Genomic DNA, 13,192 nt, shown 5'->3' with positions numbered 1-13,192 from the left:
GCCATGAGCTGACAGGGCAAATTTACTACTCGATATTGTCAATAGAAAGCAGCAAACACATTACCTTCTAATGAACATGAGTGCTTTACAACGGAGTTGTCCGTTTTGGAAATTCACGCCACACCTACATGGAAAGCCAAAAACAGGACAAAAAGTTTTAACTAGCACACTTAAACAATAAAAATCTTATTGCATGGATAACAGGCTGCTGGCGTACCCACAGCTGAATGTTGGGGAATAATTTCCAAAGAAATGCTAAACAAGGCAAAGCAGTAAATCGCCTACTGCTTGAAGTCTGGGCCGTCAAGGATCGTATGAGACCTTACACTTCAGGGAATTGAAATTGACAAATACGGATGTTACTAAGATCTAGTACCCCCCCTCAACCAGTTCATATCAAAGTACCAAACAACATTTTAATCTCACATGAGTGGGATGTGTCTCACGACAGGATCCAGTGCAGAGTATCAAAGCTCCACTCCAGGTTTTAGTGAGAAGTGCTCTTCCCCTCTGTGTTGGCCATTTCAAAGCACGAGAAGCTTCGAATGGGCAAAGCTTGAAGGGGACAGAAAAAAGGAGCAATTGCTTCAAGCAAATAGCAGGCCTCGAGAGCAGTGCTCAGAACACAAACTGAACTGCAGCAAGTACGTGATCCAGACATTTACAACAGATTAATTTGAGAGATTCAACGGACAAACTGCAGCGGTTTGGGAGCCGAAAGGATTATAAAAGAGTAGGGTTAATGTTAAAGGATATTTGTACCGTGCACTATCACCACCGGAGTGGTCCCCTGGCGGCTCTGAAAAAAGGGAAGGGCGGGGACGAGTTAGTGGGAGTAAGGTGAAAAAGTGCAAGAGAGCAGTTATGTGCTTTTGGCAGTTTCAGCCCGGTGGGTCCGTTGGCTGGGCGTGGGGCGTTTTACGGTCAGTAGTAATCGTGTGCTGTTGTGCAAGTCTATGTGTGGTTTGTCTTGTTGCAGTGTAGAAGTCTGTGCAGGTTGCTGTGCTGTAGGTTTGTGGTTGTGTTTGGCTACAGTTTGAGAGGTGTATGCAGTGAAGTGGTTAATTGGCATTGCTGTCCTTGCAGTTAGGTATGGTGCTAGCTATCATTCGCCATTCCATCTGTGTGGCAATTGTTAATCTTCAATATCTTATCTAGGTGTGACGCAGGCTTAAGTTAAATATTCCATCTAAGTGTGGCACATGCTAACATTCACATTATCTAGGTGTGACGCAGCCTACATATGAGTATTCTATTTAATTCCATCTAGGTGTGGCTCATGCTAATGTTCACATTCTATCTGGGTGCGAGGCGGCTAAAAAAGTATTCCATTTAAGGGTGGTGCATGCTTACATCACAGTCCTATCTAGGAGTGACGCGGGCTAAAGTAGAGCACTCAATCTAATCACATAATAAACCCTTGTGCTATTGCAAGAAGTATACAGAGGAAATAATGGCATGTTTCAGTCAACATGTTAAAGACTATTGGGTTCGGTTACTTGACATTTAAGGGCAGCTGAACCGTGGTAGGCACATGGATTTAAAAAACGACACCAATGTCAGCGATTTGTCAGTCGAGGCTGAAATTCATATTAAAAAGATGGAATCCAATAGATCCGCTTAATACCTTGTAACAAAAAACAACAGCGCAAGTCTTCCTTTTGGCATCATCTGTAATAGAAACAAGTGTTACCACAACGTGCAGTTTTCTGTTTCAAAATGCTTCAGGAAACTATGCATGGTTATAAACATACATGAACTGCCTGCAAAATTACAATAGTAATAGATAAGTCAAATCCAGATAGTTTGAGCTTAGGTGCAAGTGGTAGAGATTTGCAGCCTCATGAGTTGAGTAGCAATGAAAAAGTACACCTGGCTTTTGAGAAACACCCCTGACAAATGAAAGGGTTGTGTCTCACGACAGGATCCGGCACCGAGTGGAGAAGCTCTGCTCCAGGTTTTAGTGAGAAATACTCTCCCCTCCTGTGTTGCCCACTACAAAGCATTGTGGGCTAAGAGTGCACATTTAAAAGGGGAACTGAAAGCAAAGTTATTTTTTTTTTTAAACCAGACGTTCCACTTTGTAACAAACGGGTAGTCTCTAAAATAACTCTGGATTAGGGCATGAGTTTAGTCTGTGCGTCCTAAAAGGCAACCACGTGATGGCACAGCAGATCCCCCGGGTATGAGCACCTCTAGGATGGACTACTTCTTTATTACATAATTTCTCAGTTCAAAGTGTAGCGATTGTCTGTGTATGATTCTGGGATCAGAGGACTTTTCTGTATACATTTTGTGATGAGGGCCATGTCATGTAGACAGGCAGCAGTACATATGATTCCTATTGAACCCAGCAGAAATGGTCTCATGTCGTTGGGACAGGAGCCTATAACAAACTGGTGAGACATTTATCAGTGCCGCTTGTGGAGGGGTGCAAGGATTCATTTGGGGGCCGGATCCCATTGACTTTGTGTGAACAGCCCTTGGATATTTGTATTATGTAGGGTACCAGGATGGGTGCGTCTGAGAGGGTACAGCGGTGATACATCCAACATTTTGAACCACATAAAGACATGAAGTGCAATCAGACGGTTTAGGGGACTGAATCTTACTGATGAGTAATTTCTGAAATCTAAGAATTTTGAGACACAAACACAAAAAAATGTTACGGCTTTAGAGTGCAAACTTTATCTTAGGGAGAACCAGTCCATGATGAGGACCTCTCAAAGGAATTTTGAGCATGCATTAACAAAATTAAAGTTCCAAGCCAAGCTTCTAGTGGTGATGTCATCCAAGAACATGTCTCCTTCACAAACAAATGTGTCATACTTCCCTCTATGGCTTCGTGTTATGCTGATGTCTTGAGAAATCCTATATCAGAGGAGTGTTGTCCTTGGGATACCAAGGACACTATCTTTTTTCAAACGGAAAGGTGGAAGACCATCAGGTCCAGGTGCTCTAGACGGTTTGAGTCTATTAATGACCCAAACAGATTCTTGGGCCATTTTCTTAAACCTTATTTTGATGAAATGTATCGTACCCATACGGTTCCTCTTTCATTGACTGAGTCTACCCTCATTCCGATTTATAAGAAGGGCAATGTAAAGGAGCCTGGGAATTACAGGCCATTGCTCTTAGAGATTCCACCAGCAAAGCGTTTCCATCTTGCTTTTAAGGGTAAGCAAATCCAACATCGCTTTCAACAGGAAATAGGAACTTCGCTCAATGCTATGATGCTTAAACATCTACACAAAGTGAAAACTACACAGGGGTCGGGGGGAGGTTGGAGGTCTATATGACCTCACTTGATCTATCCTCGTCATTCGATTGTGCAGTGAGGGAGTTTGTGGGATAAGCTTCTTGGGCTTGAGGTGCCTAGAAAACTTGTCCCATCTCTTAGTTATGAATCTCACAGCATATTTCGGTGAGGGTTGGACTCTGGTAGGGTTGCACTCTTGTGCCCACACACTAATATATATTTGTGCGACATTGCAGACCTTTGGCAACCTTAGCATCCATTGGTTGGCATTCACGAATACTCTTTTTGATAGGACACCCAAAATGTGGAAAGGGTTTCTGAAGGCTAGAATGATCTATGGTCACATGAAGCGCACCACGAGGAAAGTGTGTGGCTTTCCACAGTAATTAAATACTATCTGGGGAAGGTAGAGCCAGTTTTACTTCATGGGTTGAACTTGGCTGAACTGGGTTCGTGTTGGGATTTGTTACAAGGAGCATTAAGGAAGAAGGTGTTGGTATTGGCATCCTCTGTTCCGAATGCAGTCATACGACAAACTAAATCGTCTCTGCATGCTAGACACCCCAATGTAGCAAATTCACAAACTTTAATTTGATATCATTTGCATAAATAATGCTCTCCTACCACAAAAGAAATGTACACCTAAAACTGCCGAATCTTCTGTAGCCAGATAATACTAGTCAAGCAATAAGCCCCGAGCAAGGGGGCATTACCACGTCAGGTAATTCCCCCAGGGCCCAAGCAAACCGGGGCATTAGTTGCAGTGGTTATGGCCCCCTGCGAGGGGCTCATTAGTACCCCGGCCCGTAATTTTTTGTTATGTTCAGAAATTCAGAAACAATAAAATGGCCACCAGGGAAGGAAAAACAAAGTCAGTTTTCCCTTCCCATGGCTGCCATTGGAAATATTGACAGAAAAAAGTGGGGGTGGGAGGGAAGGAAAGACTACCGACAGCCCGAGGCAGCTCAGGGCGGCGGGATTACCGGCTGGTAACGCCCACGTTCTGAGCCTCCCCATTGGCTGGGAGGCCACCACACCCCCCCTCCCCCCACGTTGGGTACTAAATTACCAATAAATTAACATGTCAAATATTAGGACAACAAAGGTTTACGTCTCCAAAACTATAACCTTAATACAACACAGAAGGATAGAGCTCAGAAAGGGTTCCTCCATGCAAAAGACTGGTTATTGCTACCAACAGTCAGTGGTAATTTGTACAGACTAGGCCGAGGAATTCTATTCACATTATGATATTGCAAATAGAAAGTGAGCCCGGAGTACACATTACCTTCCGATGAACATAAACTGCTTTTCAATGGAGTCCTCAGTCACCTACAAGGAAAGTCAATACATGATAAGGTCTTCACTGGGCACATTTAAACAAATGCATTACTCCAAGAATAAAACACTTGTGGAGTACCCGCGGCTGAATGCTGCGAGCACTTCCTAAAGAAACAATGCAGTAAATAGCTCAATACTCGTGTGGGTAGTTAGAATCATGCCGAGATTATACACTGGTCAGAAGAATTAGAAATTGACCAATACAGACGGCTACCAAACACATTCAAGCACCAAACACTTCAGAGTGGGATGTTTCTCACGACAGGATCCAGTGCAGAGTATCAAAGCTCCACCCCAGGTTTTAGTGAGAATTGCCATTTGGCCATTTCGAAGCACGAGAAGCTTCGAATGGGCAAAGCTTGAAGGGGACAGATGATGAAAAGTGTGGAAGTTGGACCACAAAAAGAGAAGCAATTGCTTCAAGCAAATAGGCCTTTAGAGCATTTCAGAACACAAACTGCTCAACAAGTCAGTGATCCAGAGATTTACAACAGACATTTAGTCACCCCAGTCAAGTTTGAGATTTATACAAAGGAGCCAATAGACTGCACAGTAAACTGCAGTAGTTGGGCGCAGAAAGGATTCACACAAGTATGGTAGCTTGTGTCAAATAAACCATTAACTCAAACTAAACGGTTCTGCCATGCTGTTAAGACCATAAACAGGGAGTAGAGGTAGTTGTGCCATTACAAGAGGCACGCCATTCCTATTCAGAGGACATAATGGCCTGGTCTAACACCTTACATACATGCCAAGTAACCCTACACGGTATTAACAGCGGGAGGCACATTGAACTTTTTTTTTAAACCAAAAATGTGAGCGATTCGCCAGGCGAGGATGCAGTTTTCATGAAAAACATATGTAATCCAAGAAATAACCCTAGGAAATAATGTAAATACCTTGTAACAAAATAGCACCACAGCGGAAGTCTTCCATTTGGCATCATCTGTAATAGAAACACGCGTCACCACACAATTCAAGCAGTGCAGTTAATTCCCCCACTTCCCCGACACCGGAAAAAAATATCACTTAAAAATGCTTCAGGAAACGATACATGGTCAAGCACACATGAACTGCCAGTAAAATAACATAGTAATAGATTCAAGTTAAATGAAGCTACTTCATGAAATACAAACCGTTTGTTTGTCAAGGATAGCACTCAACACGATTGACCCATGTGGTTTACGCCGTTCCCGGTGTAATAGAGACTTGCAGTGTCATGCTCGTGGAATACGTGTAGAGTAGAATACACTCGGCAGATTTTGAGAAGCATGCCTGACAAGTGAAAGGGTTGGGTCTCACGACAGGATCCGGCACAGAATTGAGAAGTCCTGCTCTAGGTTTTAGTGGGACATATTGTTCGCCCCTGTATTGGGCACAGTATGATGGGACAATAAGCCACGGCGAAGTTGACTCCCATTTCAATCATGTCACATCCCATCACGCATCTACCCTTTACCCTCACACCACTGACTGTTCAAAGAGCTCTTAGTCTCCTGTACACGACCCACAAGATTTTGGAGTGCCTTTGGGGGTCAGACTGGGGCAATCAATTGGCACCCATCAAAAAGTAGCCCATAGTTGCAAACGACAATGGATCTCCTTTGTGTCAGACTGTTTAAGTAGTACCCAAGGGTGCGAGGTAATTATAATAAGAGAAGGTGTTGCAGATTGTGCATGGCGGTGAAGTGATTCTGATCCTTGCAAGTTGTGTCCGATTATTGCCCCCATTACGCGCTTACGGGTGGTAATAAGCGGACAAAAACCGACCCGACACAAATGATAAGCTCCTTTAAGTCTCTTATAATAAGCGGATCTGGTAACAATACATAAACCCAGGGCTGACCTTCTTTATTACCTGGGCTCTGTAAAAACGTTCAGGTACAATGTGCATCTTTCGCTGCTTGCACCTCGCTCTTCTGAGTCTTCTTGTCGCCATTGCCACGTGAACAAGGACGTTTGGGATTTTTACCCACAAGGCATCAGGGCTCATCTCTCGTTCCCATTGGTCCAACAAGCGAGCCTTCCTATTGGCTCTTACCATGGGGAGTTGGTGTCTGTAATGTTTTGTATTGACCACTCAATGAGCCTCCAGGAGTTTAAGCACTGCCCCCTTTTCATCGGAGACGTGAACTGTCATAGACCAAAGCAGAAGATTACCGAGTTGCGCTCCGTTGTGTATCTTTTTGTTTTCAGAGAAATTATTATTGAAACGAAAGGCTCGAAGACATGTTCGACAGGGGTCCTATTGAAATAAAAGGCAAAACGCTCCTGGCAGTGGCAGCTCTTCCACCGCTGATAATAAGAGCTTTTAAAATAGGCGCCAGTGACAGCGCCATATTTTAATGAGATGTTTATTAGTGCTCACAAATGTCCATTTATGTTCCAGTGGTCAGAATGCATCCAAATCTTCGCAAAGCAATATATGTACTGAACAAAAGTTAAATAAAAGTTTGACCTTGCGCACAATGTTGCCTTTTTCTTTTCCTGCCTTGAGATGGGTTACTCTCACCATCGGCTGGCATTATCTGTTTCGAGGTATAGTCGATCTGCAAGGCAAGCGAAATTCCCTCTGGAGCACGCTGCTTAAGTTGATTGTTTACAATTATATAAACAATAAATTGGCTTAAAAAGTGAAGTAATTTGCTTCAACTACAAATGATCAGTTGGTTTCTGTAAGCTATTAGCATTTATGAAATAAAGAAGCCTGGATCCACTGTACCAAATTACATCACCCAGATAGGGCACAGCTCTCAACTCACATGCTTTTGGCGGGTGTCACCCGCCTTGTTAACAGCTGACTCACCCGCCAAGCTTCCAGCACGCCCATTCGTTTTGGACCTCTCACCTGCCAAAAATAAAATCGGGTGTTTACACCCCTCTTTACGACACAAATGGTTGAGAGCTATGGATAGGGGTGCAACTAGACCAAAACTTTGAGGGGGCTCATAATTCATTCATTCATTCATTTTTGTCATTTGTATAGTGCCTTTCACCATGATTATGGTCCCAACTCGCTGTTGGTTGAATGCCCTCCGGGGGATCAAATTCCAGAGTATGGGAAAAATGTGGAGGTGCTATTATGCGTGTGTGCATTTCGGCCATTCAAGTTATGAGCAGGTGGCCAAGACCCTGCTAGTTCACCATGTCCGCATGGCATGTGAATAGGCAGAAGAATGTATACTATGAACTAAGCAGAAGGGGTTGTGTTTAAATGGATAGACAATTATGTGCGTAGCTAGAGTACAGGGTGTGTGTCTGAGTGGGGCCATGCTTTCGACTAAGTTACAAAGGCACGGCAATGCAATACATGGTAACATTTTAATGGGGGCTACCTTCAGAGAGTATGGACTGGGTACATTTACTTGTATGAGGCCCCAGATCCATTGTCCCAAAGGAATGTTTGTGGAAACTACTGTCCAATTATCAGCCAGTGGTGCAATTTCATGCGTATTGGGCAGTGACATTGCCAAATGTTAGGCAAGATTGTATGCAGTACCTTTTGGGTGCACTACAACAACCCTGACCTTCTGGCAATAGGAACCCAACCTTTGGTATAAATCTGTACTACACAGGTTGGTAGCATGATTGAACAGCCAGGCTTATCTCAGGAGGGGTCAATGTGAGCTGTAGGGGAGTTACACAGAGATTCACAATGACTAGTATTCAAATAAACTCTTACACACAAGGTTTCTTGATTAAACAATTATTAATTTAGTTAACAGCCAGTTTGAGTAAGCTTTCTTCAGAAGCGGAAATATAATAGTAACACACAAATACACTCCAAAATACACACTCTTAATACTTCTAAATCAGTAAGTACCCTTTTGGGATGGCATACAGACACTTCCTACACCCTCAGGTGATTTTAGTAACTAGGACACTGTGGACATTAATATACTACTGTTGGCATTTAGAATCAGACTTAAGAGTTTGTCAAAGAGAAAGGCTATCAGGACAAAACGAGATCTCACAAATATTCTTAAAGCAGGTAAGCACTTTTGAAAAAAAAACAATACAAAGTTAGTTAACCCCTCAAAGTATGGCCACAAGCTGTTTAGGCTTGTGAACTAAAGAAGCTGTTAGCAACTCTGCAGAAACAACCACAACAAGTCTCAACCGAGGACAAGTGCAGTTATACAACAAGAGGTACGTTCTCTTAGACTGTACAGTACCTTTGGTTAGAAGAAAAGGGCTTTGGCTGGCTTCTGTTCCTGTGCAGCTCTGCAGATCCTGTGTTCCTGGGCCTAAGTCGTGGGGACAGGAGGGAAGACGTCTGGAGGACCCCTGCACTGCAATGGGACGATCAGCGACAGAAAAGGACCAACTTCTATTCAGTGGCACTTTGCGGTTTCAGCTACTCACGTCTAAGCAAAGAGCAACACCGCAGACTCTTGGCTGTCAAGATGGGCTTTCCTTGCATCTGGGGTCCAGCACTCTGTTGAGGTGGCTCAGGCTCGGTCAGTCCTGCTTCCTGGGAGTCCAGAGGATCTTCATTGAGCTCTTGGCCAACTTAAAAGCAACACACACAAACTAGTGTTCCTCCCCCTGGCTATTTGGTTCCAGCAGCAACTGCAGTGGAATTTCAACCAGCTCCGAGAGGATGTCCGAGTGGCTTGCTTTGGAGTTGATTGGTCCCACCAACTCAAGGGGTTGAGGCGAATTTGGAGCTTCAGCACAGCAGCAGAGCTTCACCGGGCAAACCAACGGTCCAGGAGTTGCAGCAGGCGTCTCTTCCAAGTTCTTCTTCGGATTCCTTTGTCCAGTGGTCGCCTCTGCCTCCCAAGCCAAAAAGCCTTTAATTTTATGCAGATTTCTCCCATTTATGCCAGCCTAGCTGTCAGTCACCCAGCAGGGTGGCTGTCCTTGCCAGACAGCCAGCCGGCCAATCACCTAAGAATGCATTCCTGTCTCCTAGGAGACTATGCACAGGGAGTTTTGGGCACCTCCCTCGCTTCCTGCCTCTGGTAGAAACCATGGAGCCAGAGGCAGGCTTACCTCGTGAATCCCACCAAAGGCAAAATTAACAAAGGGACCAAACCTGGTTTGGCGCACAGCGTAAATCTCAAGAACGACCTTTCGACAAAGAAATGGCGAAAAAAGAAGACCGGGGCCATTTTGACAAAAATGGCACCCTTGGGTGCTTTACTGCAGCTGGGAACGAAGCCCGCGGTAAATGCACACAACGGTAGTTAAAAGTAAACTACTGGCACCAGCCATTCATTGAGGAAAGGGTAACATAACATTTTACATGAGAAGCTAGACAAAGGGGATACTAAGTAACCACTCCAGCACCCTATTGTAAGATAGTGTGTGCTGGGTCTAGAAAGTTACATATGTAAGTAAAGTCAATTTCACTTTACTGCTCTTGGAAACAGTAGTTTGTCCAAGAGAAGGTATTTAAACCTTTGAGAAATCTGGAAGACTTCCCTGTGTCACTGCACTAAAGGTGCTGTGTGACAGACACAATGTAAAAAATGATGCTCATAGAGTTTGTCAGACTCCACAACTAAAAGAAACATAGAGGTCAAATCACATTTAAAATACACCAGAGGGTGCGAAAAAAAGGTCTCACTCTCTACAAGTAAAATATTAAAGACCTAAAATCCAGCAAAGTTGCTGGGGGTTTCTAAGGTAGAGAGGAATTAGCACATTTCTGAGAATTCTCCCTAACACCAAAAAGATAAGTTGTGAAAACAAAATTCACATTTTGATGGTACCTGCCAGTCTAGTAATGCTATGTTTGTGTAGTGGTGCATGTTTGTCTTAGTCGGTAGTTCATGGTGTTATAATAGTTAATAAGGGCCCCACGAGTAAATAGGAGTTTGAATTGCACGTGCCATATTGGTGGCTGGGGTGACAGCGATGTTGACGTAATGTGGCAATTTAGCATGAATCCAGTGTAGGCAATGGGAATGAGATATGTGTTATTTCTAGTGTTGTTTGTGTTTTAGTTTATACAATTTCGAATTGCATGTGTGCAGCAGGATGTCAAAACTGCTGATACAATATAAACGCAATATAGGTTTGTCAGGCCATAGCGCTTAACAACCAGGCAGCGAGGAGCTCTACATGTGCATGCGAGGTAGGAGATTTGCAATGGTAAAATCAGTGTGAGGGGATGCAGTAGTCCTGAATATAAATGTATAGGTACACATACCTGGAGCTCTCTAGGGAAATAGGTTTTGGGCAGTATGAATATACAGATCTATTTTGCCGAAGAGTTCTCTGACAAGTTAGGCATTGCAGTGCCTGAAAACCTGGGTTGGGCAAATGAACTCTGTGTGTCTGCGAAACTCGTTTTGCACGGTTGGATAAGGACAGCAGCAGTTGCGATGAATATCAGATGGTCAGTCTCGGGCAGGCCTTTCTTATGACCTAGGTGCATTGTGAAGGAGAGATGTAATCTCTGTAAGTATATAGGAGTCTGTTATTGAATCACAGGAGGATTCCGGCCACCTGGAATGGCTGGATTTTAGAGCCGGACAATTAAACCTGATGTGGGTTGCTTGCGGGGAAAGGAGCACTGATAGATCATGGATTTTTAATAGAGTTGTCAAGGTCTGGGTTGGGGCCATATGGGCTGGAATGGTAATTCGCATAGTTTAGAATTAAATGTGGTCATCCATGTTTGGGCGATAAAACCAGCAAAAGGAAATGTGTTTGTTCTCCTCCTCTTCACATAAATGGTATTTTCATGGAATCACTGGCGTAACAGGGGCCCCTGCAGCCCCCGTGGTGCGGGGAGGCCCACCAGCACATGTCCTGGGAGGGGGCCCCACTTGAAAAAAAATGATTTTTTTTCCCAAAAAAAATATCTTTTTTATTTCACTTTGTATCCATAAAGCAATTATTTCTGTAACAGAAATAATTTCTTTATGATGGCAGAATGACTACAAAAACAAACTTTCTTTTTGAAGTTGGAAGGATCCTAGGCTGGAGGCCTCCATGTCATAGGGTGGTGAAACCCTATGAATTCAAAAAGAAACAGTGGGCCTCATTATGAGCTTAAGAGAGAGGGGCGAGAGTGCACAGCTTCCTTTCTTAATAGTGTATTTCGTTTCCAATGGAATGTTATTTTGTAAATAAATATGTTAATGGGGTGCAGCCCACTATCATGTGCCACCGTGTTGGGCACAGAAAATGAACATGGAGAAAAAGAGACCGAGGCAAAAGTGCCTTCGGTGTGGGCCGCACACCCTTGATTCCCACTAAGGGTTAATCGATTTCTTTTGTGCTCGTTATTCAGTTGATAAAATCCAACTTCAATCGTAGTTCAAAGATGTGTAAATTTTTTAATTTTTCAATTGTTGTGTTTATAAAGCTCATAAAGAATTGTGCTTAATTGGTTAAACTTCACCAAAAAAGCTAATTATCTCAGTTGAGGCAAAACAGAAAACCCATCCGGCTAATGCATTTCGGATTGTATCCTTCGTCAGAGCCAGGTTAGTGCTACACACATTATAATGCATTGTAGGTGGATTGAGAAGGTTTACAATGTTTAAGTTCATAATTGATCCGTACATCATGTGTAACAACCAGATATTCAAAAATTAACAACCAAAACAATCATAATTAACAAACAGGGCGCCCACAAGGACAAACAAATATTTGACATAAAAGTGAAATTGGAGAAAGGAGACAAAAAAACAAACAAGTAGGCATACATCATTACAGATAGTAAAAATACAATATTTACACAGATAATGATTTTACTCTATGGTTCAAACTGTTAATGGGACTGATCAACTACATACTAAAATTGCAGGTTGAACCCTTTTGGTGACTCCGGTGCTTAGAGGTCAAGCTAGGCGGCGTGTGCTTACTATGCCAAAGTGTTAATTGTCGTACTATATTGTGTGAGAATACCTGTGGCTAGTTAAACATTTCACTAACCTGTATGCCAGTATGCAACCCACGCGTGCTGTCCGCGTGTGGTGTTTCTCTATGAAGCACTGCCTGGTGTGGAGAGAACAAACGTGTTATCTCCTCCGTGTAATTAGCTGCTATCAGTCTATACGCGATCTGACTTCGCGTCGCATTGTGCAAAGGTAGGGCTTACCTGGAGCGTTGTGAGCAGCGTCTTGCTCAATCAACTCCGAACAGCGTCTGGGACTCGCGGTTCGTGTCGTTGCCCTGGGCAACGTTATGTAAACAAAATGGCCGTTCGTGTATTACCAAGTCGGCCATATTGAGCTTGCCAGTCTGGAAACAACAGTACCAGTAAGCTTGCCGGTACTGTTGTTTCCGGACCAGCTAACTACGAGTTCTGCAAGCGGGTGCCTTTCAGCCCACCAGGTCTGACCTGGTGGGCGGAATGGCACTGGTGATCAGAACTCAACGGATGCACCGGCACCATTCGTGAATGGTGCCGGTGCACCCAGCCTCCCCATTCCCATTTGAGTCCAAATGGACTGAAATGGAAATGGATAGTAATATTTTCTGGTGCCTGGGAATGGGCAATTACCGGGTCCGCCGGGGCTGTAATGCACTGGTAATTGCCCATTCCCGGGCACCGGAAAATTGATGGCTCCGGTGGCAGTATTTACCGGCACGGCTACCGCCAGTGTCGTAATGATCCCCAGAATCTTT

The 13,192-nt window shown here is 43.8% G+C and overlaps 1 non-coding gene and 2 pseudogenes across 1 annotated transcript; all 3 read right to left on the bottom strand.

Moving 5' to 3' along the window:
- Positions 1-433: 433 nt before the first annotated feature.
- Positions 434-553, bottom strand: LOC138517135 (small nucleolar RNA SNORA26). Its single transcript, XR_011282394.1, has one exon. It is a non-coding gene; the product is annotated as a small nucleolar RNA SNORA26 (small nucleolar RNA).
- Positions 554-1,906: 1,353 nt separating this feature from the next.
- Positions 1,907-2,038, bottom strand: LOC138517136 (small nucleolar RNA SNORA26; annotated as a pseudogene).
- A 2,809-nt stretch (positions 2,039-4,847) lies between these two features.
- Positions 4,848-4,956, bottom strand: LOC138517139 (small nucleolar RNA SNORA26; annotated as a pseudogene).
- Between the last annotated feature and the right edge of the window lie 8,236 nt (positions 4,957-13,192).

Source organism: Ambystoma mexicanum, chromosome 6q, assembly GCF_040938575.1.
Source record: "Ambystoma mexicanum isolate Mex_15411 chromosome 6q, UKY_AmexF1_1, whole genome shotgun sequence".
Lineage (NCBI taxonomy): Eukaryota > Metazoa > Chordata > Amphibia > Caudata > Ambystomatidae > Ambystoma > Ambystoma mexicanum.
This window is presented reverse-complemented; position numbering and strand designations above follow the sequence as displayed.